Source organism: Chiloscyllium punctatum, chromosome 11 (assembly GCF_047496795.1).
Source record: "Chiloscyllium punctatum isolate Juve2018m chromosome 11, sChiPun1.3, whole genome shotgun sequence".
NCBI classification, from domain to species: Eukaryota; Metazoa; Chordata; class Chondrichthyes; order Orectolobiformes; family Hemiscylliidae; genus Chiloscyllium; species Chiloscyllium punctatum.
The window spans coordinates 78834377-78847946 of NC_092749.1; positions in this window are offsets into that span (position 1 = coordinate 78834377).

The following is a 13570-nucleotide window of genomic DNA, read 5'->3' on the forward strand; positions in this document are numbered from 1 at the left end:
CTTGCCCACAGGCTACACAGTGTGGCAAGACAGGTTAATTGGGTAGCTAAGGTGTACAGGACACTTACCTTTATCAGCTGTGACATAGATTCTAAAGATCAGGAAGCCAAGTAGGAGCTGTACAGACTCTTGGTTATGCAACAGCTGGAGCAGTATGTATAGTTCTGATTATCATACCATAGGAAAGATGAGATTATACTGGAGGGGGTGGGAAGTAGATTCACCAGGATGCTATCTGGAATGGATATCTGGATAAGCTCAGCTTCTTTTCTTTGGAGCAAAGAAGGTTGAAGGGGACCTTGTAAGATTATGAGGACTACTACAAACCACCGACTCCCACATCTACCTGGACTACACCCCCCCAATCCTGCCTCCTGTAAAAATGCCATCCCTTATTCCAAATGCCTCCATCTCCACAGCATCTGCTCCCAGGAGGACGAAAGCCACATAGAACATCCCAATTGGTCTCCTTCTTCAAAGACTGCCATGTCCCCTCCCACATGGTCAACAATGCTCCTCCACTTCCCACAACACCACCCTTGAACCCCACCCCTCCAATTTCAACAAGGACAGAACCCCTCCGGTCCTCACCTTCCACCCCATCAACCTCCGGATATATCGCGTCATTCTCCTCCACTTCCTCCACCTACAAACAGACTCCACCACCAGGATATATTTCCATCCCTACCCCTATCTGCATTTCGGAGAGACTATTCCCTCCGTGGCTCCCTTGTCAGATCCATGCTCCCCACCAGCCCACTCCCCACTTCCGGCACCTTCCCCTGCCAATGCAAGAAGTGCAAAACCTGCGCCCACATCTCCCCCATCACCTCCGTCCAAGGCCCCAAAGGATCCTTCCCCACTGACAGAAATTATCTGTACTTCCGCACATGTCATCTATTGTATCCGTTGCACCCGATGTGGTCTCCGTTACATCGGGGAGACAGGACACCAACTTGCAGATTGTTTCAGTGAACATCTCTGGGACACCCGCACCAACCAACCCCACCAACCTGTGGCTGAACACTTTAATTCCCCCTCCCACTCCACCAAGGACATATAGGTCCAGGGCCTCCTCCGTTGCTAAACCCTAACCATCCAAAGCCTGGAGGAAGAATGCCTCATCTTTCACTTTGGAACCCTGCAGCCACACAGGATCAATGTGGATTTCACCAGTTTCTTCATTTCCCCTCCCTCCACTTTATCCCAGTCCCAAGTCTCCAACTCGGCATTGCCCTTTTGACCTGTCAATTTGACCTTCATCCCCAATTTCATCTACCTATCACATTCCCAGCTACCTTCCTCCCGACTCCATCCCCCTCCCATTTATCTATCGATCCCCTGGCCCACAAGCCCCATTCCTGATGAGGGGCTTATGCCTGAAACATCGATTCTCCTGCTTCTCGGATGCTGCCTGACCTGCTGTGCTTTTCTCAACTCTATCTCCAGCATTTGCAATCCTCACTTTCTCCTGAGGACATGGACGGGGTCAATAGAAAGCAACTGTTCACCTTAATTGAAGGGTCCTAAACAAGGAGCATAATTTTAAAGTGAAAGACAGAACGTTTAGAAGGAATTTGAGAACTATTTTTCACTCAAAGGATGGTGGGGATCTGGTATGCAATGCCTGTTAGCGTAGTTGAGGTAGCAAACCTCATAAACTTTAAAATGTACTGGGATGATCACTTGAAGTGTCATAACATTGAAGGCAACGAGCGGGAAAGTGGGATTAGTGTAAGTAGTAGTGTATTTTTGTAGGAACAGACATGATGGGTCAAATGACTCCTTCTATGTTGTAAGGATTCCAGAAGAAACATTGTTGTGGTGACTGATTTCCTCTGAGTTAAAGTGAACCAAGACCTGCCAGGAGAGAAACAAAAATGTGCTTCTGAACTCAACTCTTGCTTCTTGTCAAATAAAACTCTTGCGTTTTATGAACTGAATACAAAACTAATGGCTCAGTTCTGACGAAGGGTCACTGGACCCAAAACGTATACTCTGATTTGTCTTCAAAGATGCTGCTAGACCTGCTGAGATTTTTCCAGCAATTTCTGTTTTTGTTTCAGATTTCCAGCATCCACAGTCCTTTTGGCTTTTTGTCTAACTGTCTTATTGTGTTTGCACAGTCTGTCATAGACTCAAATGTATAAATCCAAAATTGAGGTGCACTTTGGGACCAGCAACCATAATTCTATTAGTTTTAAAATACTGATGGTAAAGGATAGACCTGATCTAAAAGTTGAAGTTCTATATTGGGGGAAGGCTAATTTTGACAGTTTTAGGAAAGAACTTTCAAAAGCTGACTGGGGCCAGATATTCGCAGGTAAAGGGCCAGCTAGAAAACAGGAAACCTTCAAAAATGAGATAATGACAGTCCATAGGCAGCAAATTCCTGTTAGGGTAAAAGGGAAGGCTGGTAGGTGTAGAGAATGCTGGATGACTAGAGAAATTGAGGTTTTGGTTAAGAAAAAGAAGAAAGTATATGTCAGGTATAGGAGAGTTCAACAGAATCTGAGAGTATAGTGGCAGTAGGAGTAAACTTAAGAGGGAAATCAGGAGGGCAAAAAGGGGACATGAAATAGCTTTGACAAATAGGTTAAGGAGAATCCATATGGTTTTTATAAATAATTAAGGACAAAAGTGTAACTAGGGAGAGAATAGGGTCCCTCAAAGGTCAGCTGCAGGAGTTGGGGAGATGTGTGGAGCTGCAGGAGATGGGGGAGAAAAGAAACAAGTCTTTTGCATCATTGTTTACTGTGGAGAAGGACATGGAAGATATAGCATGTGGGGAAATAAATGGTGACATCTTGAAAGATGTCCATATTACATAGGAGGAGGTGCTGGATGCCTTGAAATGCATAAAAGTGGATAATTCTCCAGGATATGATCAGGTATACCCTAGAACTGCGCGGGAAGCTAGTGAAGTGATTGCTGGGCCCCTTGCTGAAATATTTGTATCATTAATATGAACCGGGAAGGTGCCAGAAGACTGAACGTTGGCTAACGTGGTGTCACTATTTAAGAAAGATGGTAAGGAGAAAACAGGGAACTGTAGACTGGTGAGCCTGACATTGCTGGTGGGCAAGTTGTTGGATTGGATCCTGAGGACAGGATTTACAAGTATTTGGAAAGGCAAGGATTGATTAGGGATAAACAACATGGCTTTGTGCATGGGAAATCATGTGTCATGAACTTGATTGAATTTTTTGACGAAGTAACAAAGAGGATTGATAAGGACAGAATGGATACCAACTATTTGGACTTCAGTAAAGCATTCAACAAGGTTCCCCATGGGAGACTGGTTGGGAAGGTTAGATCTCATGGAATACAGGGATATCTAGCCATTTGGATACAGAACTGGCTCAAAGTAAAGGACAGAGGGTGGTGGTGGAAGTTTGCATTTCAGACTTGAGGCCTGTGACCAGTGGAGTGCCACAAGCATTGGTGCTGGATCCACAACTTTTCACAGGGGAACCTCGATTACCCGAATACTAATTATCAGAAAATCGGATTATCCGAAGGAGATCTTGAGGTGCCAATAGAAACATTACATCAAAAAACATGTTTCCAACAGTGGTCGTGTCTTTTGTTAACAGTGATTAAACAGGCAACATCTCCAAATGACTGTCTGCCCTCTCTCTCCCCCCCACAGTAAAAAGCTGTGTGTGTGTGTGCGCGCACATGCTATTTGGAGACTCACCCTATAAAGGCAGCTGCAGCAGCAGTTTTTTTGTTGGTGTACAGTTCGGCTGGCCCGGAGAGGGGGCAGGGTGTACGGGATTGGGGGGTGGGCAGGGGGCGGTGTTGAACGAGGTTGGGGGCAGGGCGGTGTTGGGGGGTCAGGGCAGTGTTGGGGGCGCGGGGCGGTGTTGGGGGCAGGGGGCTGTGTTGGACGGGAGGGGAAAGATCTAAAAGGGATGTAAGGGGCAACTTTTTCACACAGAGGGTGGTATGGAATGAGCTGCCAGAGGAAGTGGCAACATTTAAAAGGCACCTGGATGGATATATGAATAGGAAGGTTTTAGAGGAATATGGGCCAAATGCTGGCAAATGGGACTAGATTAGGTTAGGATATCTGATTGGTATGGACAAGTTGGATCAAAGGGTCTGTTTCCGTACTGTACATCTCTATGACTCTAAATCTACACAATCCTAGATTATATATGACCATTACCTTTTTTGCAGTTGCAGAGGACAATTACACCTTAGGGTAGTAGTGAAAATGCTTATTCAGTTTTTTTTATTTGTTATAGTCTATAAACCAAGACTATAAAACAATTGAAGTCAATTGTGTATCATAGAATCATAGAGAGGTATGGCACAGAAACATACCCTTTGGTCCAACTTGCCCATGTTGACCAGATATCCTAACTTAATCTAGTTCTATCTGCCAGCATTTGGTCCATATCCCTGGTCACAATACTGGTTCTTTTTACAAGTTCGCTATGTCCTTGAGTTTTTTCACAGAAGTTCTAATAACCCAAGGCTCCAACTAGGCTGAGTTTGAAAGTTTTATTTGGGCCCTTTTGTTTATCCTAACAGATAATACCTCCAGCCTAAGGCTTTTATGTCTTTAAAAAAAACCCCGGTATAATCAAAGGGGATTCTCCAGTTAGCTGCGTAGCTAGCTTTTGTCCACATTAGAGCTTTTTAAATTCAGTTCAGAACTTAGAGAGTTCAGCAGCAGTGTGTGTGAAGAATGGCTGCTGGGACAAGTCTCACGATCTAACTTGAAGCCTGTAAGCTCTGGTTTGTTTCATTTTTACTCTTTGTGTGAAGGGATGTGTGTATTGGGACTGTTGCAAGCATTTTTGGAACAGCATAATTAAGTCAGATTTGGATGGGATAAGTTATCCGGTATTCTATTTTCTGTTCTTAGTGTTTTGTTCCACAATTTTGTGATTAAATTTTGTTTGTTTAAAACTTGGCAGTATAACCAACTAATTTACCCTGGGAATATCCACTATACACTTAGCTAAAACAAATACAAAGTTACGGTTTGGGCTACCTGCTTGAAAATGTTTTGAGGGGTCTGGCGTAGTCCATAACAGTTTGGGGGCTCTTTGCAGGATTTAAACAGTGAGTGGCAGATGTTAGTGTTCTTCATTTCGGGTGTTGACTTGGTTGGTTTGAACAGCGCTCGGATAGCAATGGCTCTTTCAGTCACCAAGAAGGTTCTGGAAGTGAAAGAAAGGACCTTAGGGGTTTTACAAAAGGCAAATAAGACCAAGTTGAGGGAATTAGTAGACAAGCTGGAGTTGAAGTTACTTCCTAATGGGAGGAAGGATGAGTTGATTGCAGCAGTAGCTCAGCATTTAAATTTGCTGGAAACCCCATCAGGATCTGTAGAGATAACTAAACGTCAATTGCAAATGAAGAAGTTTCAGTTAGAAGCAGAAATGAAACAGTTTGAGTTATGATTAAAATTGGAAGAGAAAGAAAAAGAACGAAGGGCTTTAGCTGAAGAGAAAGAAAAAGAATTTGAACTTCAGAAATTGACACTTTAAAAGGAAAGCATTGCCTAGATTTGATGAAAAGGATGTGGAAACTTTTTTCATTTGAAAAAGTGGCTAAACAAATGCAGTGGCCAGTGACTGTGTGGATTTTGTTGATCAAAACCAAATTTGTAGGTAGAGCTAGTGAGGTATTTGCATCACTATCACTGAAGGTATCTAGGGAGTATGAGGAGGTGAAGAAAGCCATCTTAAATGCATATGAGCAGAAGCCTATAAACAACTGTTCAGGAATCTAAGGAGCGACCCTGGTGAAATCTGTTTTGCATTTGAAAGGTTCAAACAAAAAGTAATTTTGATCAGTGGATAAGAGCTTTAAAAATGGAGCAAACGTACGATGTCCTTAGAGAGACAAATATTTTGGAGGAGTTCAAAACTTCACTGCTTGACACAGTGTGAACTCATGTGGAAGAGCAGAGAGTTAAAATGGCAAGGTTAGCAGCTGAAGTGGCTGATGATTATGAGCTGATCTATAAAACACAGTTTGGCTTCCCAAATCAATTTCAATCCATGAGGTAGAGAAGTTGGGGAAAAGAGAAATCCTCCTGTGAAAAGGGAATGGTAGATTTCAATGAAGATCACAAGGAAAACTCACCACAAGGTAAAAAGGAAACCCTTGAAGGGGACAAACAAGGTAAAAAGCTCCAGTGTTTTCAATATAATAGAGTAGGACACAACAAATCAGTGTTGGTTGGCTAGGAAAAGCACAGGAGAGCCAGATGTGGGAAGGCAGGATAAGCCTGGAAGTTTTGTTTTAATGGTGACAGAAAGCACAGTGGAAGCTAGAAAGCTGCATCAAAATGTATAAGCTGATCGGAGGTTGGTTAAGGAGAAGTGCCAGATCTGCTTAAGAAATGTACCTGCAAAGGTAAAGTTTATTCACAAGGCCAGGGAGTAGCAGGTAAAGAGGTTCCAATATTAAGGGACCTTCTCAGTCTGTGATGCTGAAGAATGAGGAGATATGTACTGAAGGATTATTGCCAGAAAAGGAACTGGTAACAGGAATTCATGGTGAGACAAAAAGCGCTCAATTATGTAAAGTGTGGTTACAGTGTCCAGGAAAGAGTGGAGAATTTGTGGTAGAAGTACTGGACAAATTCTCAGCTCCAGGAATACAATTTGTCCTTGCAAATGATATTGCCGATTCACCAGTAGGTGTGCTGCCTAATGTGGTTGAAAAGTCAGTGGAGACTAAAGTAACTGAAGCAATGCAGGACTGCTATCTGAGAATCTTCCCTGATTGTATAGTAACAAGATCACAAAGTCACCAGTTGAAGGAGGAGAGATCAAAGGGGAAAGATATGGAAGCTGAAATGGCATTAGCAGAGACTGTGTTCAATCAGATGGTTGGGACAAAACAGGAGCAAATAAATAATCATGCAAATATCTTTACCTCTGCAAAACTCATCGAGTTGCAGCAGAAAGATGAAAATTTAAAGCATCTGTATCAAAAGGCATTTACAGGGGAGTCTGAGAGTATCCCTATGTGTTATTACCTGATAAATGATATTTTAATGAGGAAATGGAGACTGTTGGGAGAAATGGGCAGAATACATCAAATCGTATTGCCAATGGGGTAGAGAAAGTAGGTGTTGCGAGTGGCGTGTGAGCTACCACTTGGAGGTCATTTAAAAGTGAGGAAAACACAGGCTAAAATACAAAGACATTTTTACTGGCCTGGATTGCACAAGGATGTAGTTGAATTTTACCAGACATGTCATACATGTCAGGTAATTGGAAAATCACAGGTGGCTGAGAACACTTGGTGCTGTCACTGCTAGCTTTTAACACTCTTAAAAGGTATAGATCACCCACATCTTCATAACACTAGCAACACTGCAGTTTCACTGGATTCTAGATTTCTCTGATTCTAGTTCCTATTGTCAGGAGTATTTACCAAGTCAGTGACATTACTTAAACTCTAAACTACTTTGCATCGACCACTGAACTTCGCTTTCAGAGTTTCACATTGTAAATACCAATACTTAACAATACTAAACAAAAATAAAAATCGTTGAAAAACTTCAGCAGGTCTGGCAGTAATTGTAGAGAGAAATAAGGGTAAACACATCTATTGACTCTTCCTCATAATTGAGTTGATTTCCAGCAACCACAGTTCTTTTAGTTTTTACAAATAGTTTATCTTCTTTTTGAAAAAATTCCTGAATGTTTGCCTGTTCTTTCATTTTACCTTGTGAAATTTTCAGATGCTGTTGAGCTACCATATCCTGTAAGTCAATTTAGAAACATAGACGAGTATTCTAACATTGAGAACAATTAATAACGTCTCCCTAATCAATTTTAAAAGAGCTCTAACTTCATGACATAAATCAAGTCAAATGAACTAAACCCAGAAGATTCGTTTGGGGAATCTTAGGTAGCAAAAAAATAATAAATCTAAGCTTTTCACTCTAACCTTGTCTTTGAGGGTCTGATAGTAAATCTCTAAATCTTCCTGTTCTTGCAATCGAGGAGAATCAGAGGCTGAGGGGTGACATTATAGAGATTTATAAAATCATGAGGGGCATGGATAAGGTAAGTAGACAAGGTATTTTCCCTGGGGGAGGAGGAGTCCAGAACTAGAGGGCACAGATTTAGGGTGAGAGGGGAACAAATTAAAAGGGGCATAAAGGGGGTACTCTTTTTTCTGTGTGTATCGAATGAACTGTCAGAGGAAGTGGTGGATGCTAGAACAATGAAAACATTATAAGGATGGGTATATGAATAGGAACATTTTAGAGGGTATTATGGACTAGGCCAGACCCTTCAAAACATATTTAAGCAGGTAGTCCAGATTATTACTCTGTATTGGTTTTGGCTAAGTGTATACTGGATATTCCCAGAGTAAATTAGCTGGTTCGACTGCTAAGTTTTAAACAAACAAAATTTATTTACAAAATTACGGAATGAAATACAAAGAACAGAAAAGAAAATACCGGATAACTTATCCTGTCCAAACCTAATGGTAGTTCCAAAACTACCTGCAACAGTCCCAATACATACATCCCTTCGCACAAAGAGTAAAAATGAAACAAACCAGGGCTTATTGGCTTGAATTTAGCGAGAGAGACTTGCCCCAGCAGTCTTTCTTCACACACACACTGCTGCTGAACTCACTAAAGGTCTGAATTTAATAAAAAAACTACTGTAAATGAAAGCTAGTTACACAGCTAGCTAGCACTCCCCTTTGATTATATCAGTTTTTTTAAAGACATAAAAGTCTTAGGTTGGAGGATTGTCTGTCAGGGTAAAAAAAAGGGCCCCAATAAAACTTTCAAACTCAGTCTAGTTGGAGCCTTGGGTTGTTAGAACTTCTCTGAAAAAAACTCAAGGGCATAGCAAAAAGAACCTCCCCCTTAAAAAAAATGAACCACCAGTATCCAAAGATAGCTTCACTTTTCAAAATCCCAAGAAAATCAGTTAGTACTTTAAACACACATATACATTCACTTACTATAAACATGCAAATGTGCACAACTACATTTGGATTCAGGCTGTGGTTCTCCCACCACTGAACACCTCTGTTTGTCATTTGAGTCTCAATAATACATCAGCGATCACATTTTCTCGACTTGCCACATACATATCTTTCAAATTCAATGGCTGTAAATAAACATCTGAACAGTGTGACATTTTTGTCCTTAAATCTCTCCACAAACTTCAATGGGTTATGATTTGGAGGTGCCAGTGTTGGACTGGGGAGTACAAAGTTAAAAATCACACAACACCAGGTTATAGTCCAACAGGTTTATTTAGAAGTGCTAGTGTTTCCAAATAAACCTGTTAGACTATAACCTGGTGTTGTGTGACTTTTCTCAATGGGTTATGATCGGTGTATACAAATATATCAGATGCATTGCTGGTAATATAAACAATGAAATGTTGTAGTGCCAACATCAAGCTTAAGTCTCTTTCTCAACTGTTGAATATTTCTGCTGATGAAAGTTCAACTTCCTGAAGAAATACCCAATAGAAATACCAAATCTGTCTTCTCGTCAGCTTCTTGCAAGAGCGTAGCACTGATACCCATATCATTCGCATCGATAGCCACCTTGAAAGGCTTTGTGCAATCAAGTCTGGCTAATACTCGAGCAGTGGTTAACACAATTTTCAGGCTGTCAAATACCTTCTGACAGTCCGCTGTCCACTGAAACTTCTTAGCTTTCTTTAGCAATTCAGTGAGTGGAGCAGCCACACTGCTAAAATTTGGTAGAAGCTTTCGGTAAAATCCACTCAATTCCAGGAACCGTAGTACTACTCTTTTTGTTAATGGTATGGGAAATTCCCTAATCACCATGGGACCATTTATCCATGTCTAATAATGTGGCACAGGAAGGTGACTTGTGCTTTGGCAAATTCACTTTTAGCTAAGTAACCACCAAGCATGCCTTCTGAAGTTGTTTGAACAAGTCGAATAAGAGTTGTAAATGTTCCTTCCATGAGTAACTAAAAACCATCAGGTCATCAAAGTACACCACACAATTGGATAATCCAGCAATTACCTTGTTTGTTAGTCTCTGAAATGTACTTTCATACCAAATGGCATGATGTTAAACTGATACAGTCCACTTGGCGTTACGATAACCGAAATTGCCCTTGCTCTTTCTGACAGAGGTACCTGCCTCTGAACAAACCCAACTTAAAAATTTAAGTTGCTTGTCCCACCTTTTCAATGCAGTCTTCCAAGTGTGGAATTGGATGTGCATCAGTCTTTGTAACTGGATTGACTTTGCGACAGTCCACACATAACCATTGGGTACCATCTGGCTTTGGCACCATTACTATGGGTGAACTCCAGTCACTGTAACTCACTTTGATTATGCCACCTTGGAGCATTCATTCTGCCTCCTTCTGTGCCAATGTACGAGGATTATGTTGCTTAATCGGAACAGCATCTCCTATGTACAATTAGGTTAGTATTTCCCAGTTTATTTCCATATATCTTCCCATGTGATAGTACTAACTTTTTAAGGTCATTTTGAATTTTCTCAGGAAGGTAATTCAATAATTTAATCCAATTTTTGACAACTTCCTTATTGTCCAATTTAATTTGAGGAATGTCCAATTCAGAATCCTCTGAATCTTAGTCTTCCTTCTGTGTTGTAATCATTAACACCATCTCTTCTGGCTTTCCTTCCCTGTCAAAATACCTTTTGAGCATATTCACATGACACACATGAGAAAGTCTAGAGTGTTAAAACTTATCTTTAAACATTTAGACTAAAATGTAATGCTGAATTATAGAACACATTTACTGCACGAGAAAATAGACAGGCAGGAAGGCTCAGAAAAAGGGGGAACTTAAAGATAGGGATACCTGGGCTCACCAAGTGATAACAGGATGGTGTAAGACAATTAAAAACATTTGTCTCAGCATCGGTGAATCTGTGAACAGGACACCAAGCGATAATGTGAAATTAATGACAGTGTTTGATTCTGACCCTGAATGAAAATCAGTACTATCAAAAGCTTTGTAATTAACGGCCAGATGCTGCCAATTATAATGGATCCTCATTACCCGCTTGCAAGTGGGGCAGACACAGAGAAAACAAAAGTCTTTGCTGATTGAGTGAATTCTTAGAAGAGTGTAAAGGAAGTCGGAGTATACTTAAGAGGGAAATCAGGAAGGCAAAAAGGGGACACGAGGTAGCTTTGGCAAATAGAATTAAGGAGAATCCAAAGGGTTTTTACAAATATATTAAGGACAAACAGGTAACTAGGGAGAGAATTGGGCCCCTCAAAGATCAGCAAGGCGGCCTTTGTGTGGAGCCACAGAAAATGGGGGAGATACTAAATGAATATTTTTCATCAGTATTTACTGTGGAAAAGGATATGAAAGATATAGACTGTAGGGAAATAGATGGTGACATCTCGCAAAATGTCCAGATTACAGAGGAGGAAGTGAAACTATCATGGTATTCGAATAGATGAAAGACTCAACAGACAATCAAGGTATTTTTCAATGTATAATTTCAGTTACATCACACTGTAAACTTTTGCTATAAATTCTGTGCCTTACAATTGTGTCCTCCACAACCACCTGATGAAGGAGTGGCGCTCCGAAAGCTAGTGTGCTTCCAATTAAACCTGTTGGACTATAACCTGGTGTTGTGTGGTTTTTAACTTTGTCCACCCCAGTCTAACACCGGCATCTCCAAATCAATTGTATCAGACATGCAAGCTGTGCAAGCTTACTTTATGAACTCTCCAATTCGCTCACACTGCACCTCTTTATGATAGAAGTTTATCTCGCTAGCAAGCTGGGTATGTTTTTCCCATCTCATGGATAACTCAAGGCCTGTAGATGTGATTAGTCAAGTGCACACAGACCTGTCAAATAACTTTTCTTCCTTATGAATTATTGTCTTTTACTGTTATCTGTCTAATTAAAAAAATGCAGTGTGTTTTTCAAACTTTTGTATAAAGGAAGACACTTTATATCAGTACAGCGGAGTATCCTGCTGGGGTACTTGAAGAGCTGGTACCCTACTCTCCTAGGTCATTAGAACCAAGTTAGTTTAGCTTATAAGTACCAATGTTATGTTGTAACAGTGATGCTATTAGTGAATAAAGGGGATGACTAAAATTAAACTAAATGTCTGTAAAAGGTTTTTATTCTAGATTTCCAAAGAGTACGATCTCTGGGACAAACCAAGAGAGAGGCTTTACAGGTCTGAGTCCACAAGGGATTCACTGAGCCGGCTCAAATCTGTACTTTAACACACACAGTGAGATTTCCTTCTGTCTGGACTATCACGTAGTTCACCTCACCACAATTTCCTTTCAATTTGATAAGGTTCCCTAAATCTTGCTTATAAAGTTTGACATATTACTGGAAAGAACATTAATACCCTATCCCCGATAGCAAAATTGTGAATTTTTGATTTCTTATCTGCTTTCTGTTTCATTGTATGCTGTGATATTTTTAAATGCTGTCTAGTCAACTCCCCAGCTCTATTTAATCATTCTCTAAAATTTGACACATAGTCCAAATGTGTGGTCTCTGAATTCTGACTTACTAATTACTCCTCACTTCATGCCTAAAACTAATTCAAATGGATTGAATTTGATGGACTCATTTGGTGCATCTTTGATCGCAAAAAGCATAACCCTTATCCCAATCATCTGGATAGACCAGACTATAAGCCCTCAACATGGTCTTGAGTGATTAATGCCATCTTTCTAGTGCTCTCTGGGATTCTGGATGGTATGCAGTAGATTTGAATTGTTTTACGCCTAATCTGTCCATAACTTCCTTGAACAGTTTGGATGCGAAATTTGACCCTTGATCTGACTGATTGGTAGTCTTTATCTAGTAAAAAAAGACTAATTCCTCTCTAATTCTTTTAGCTGTGATATTGTGTAATGGATGGCCTCTGGAAATCTCACGATACATCCATTATTGCTAACAAATACTGATTCCCACTTTTTGTTTGAGGTAGGAGACCTATGCAATCAATTAAGACTCTTGTAAAATGCTGGAATACGTATTAAACGTGAAGGCTTTATTGCCTGTGGTAGCCTGTGCCTACTGGAGTAGCTGGTTGCCTGGAATTGACAGAAAACAGATTTGAATTAGGCCATTCAGGTTAAACTATTCCCTGAAAAAAATACTAATTTTCAATAAAGTTTGCATTGAGTATATTGACAATCTTAAAAGCCAATGACACAATCCAATGCCCTGGGGTGTAAGACCGGGGGAAATTGAACAGTTGGGAGGAGAACTGCCAAGCCACAGCTGGTAAAAGTCTGCTTGAAGAATAGCTATCTTAAAAGTACCTTTTTTGATCAGTAACCTGTGAAGCAGAAATCCCTAAGACATAGGAAGATCCAAAGAGAAGAACCAAAAGTTTTGAGATAAGAAGTGTTGTTTTGTAAATCTTAATTGGGAGTTGTTTTTAAGATTAGGTTAGATTATTTAGTGTGGAAACAGGCCCTTCGGCCCAACAAGTCCACACCGACCCTCTGATACCCAGACCCGTTCCCCCTGACTATTGCACCTAACACTACGGGCAATTTAGCATGGCCAATTCACCTGGCCTGCACATCTTTGGACT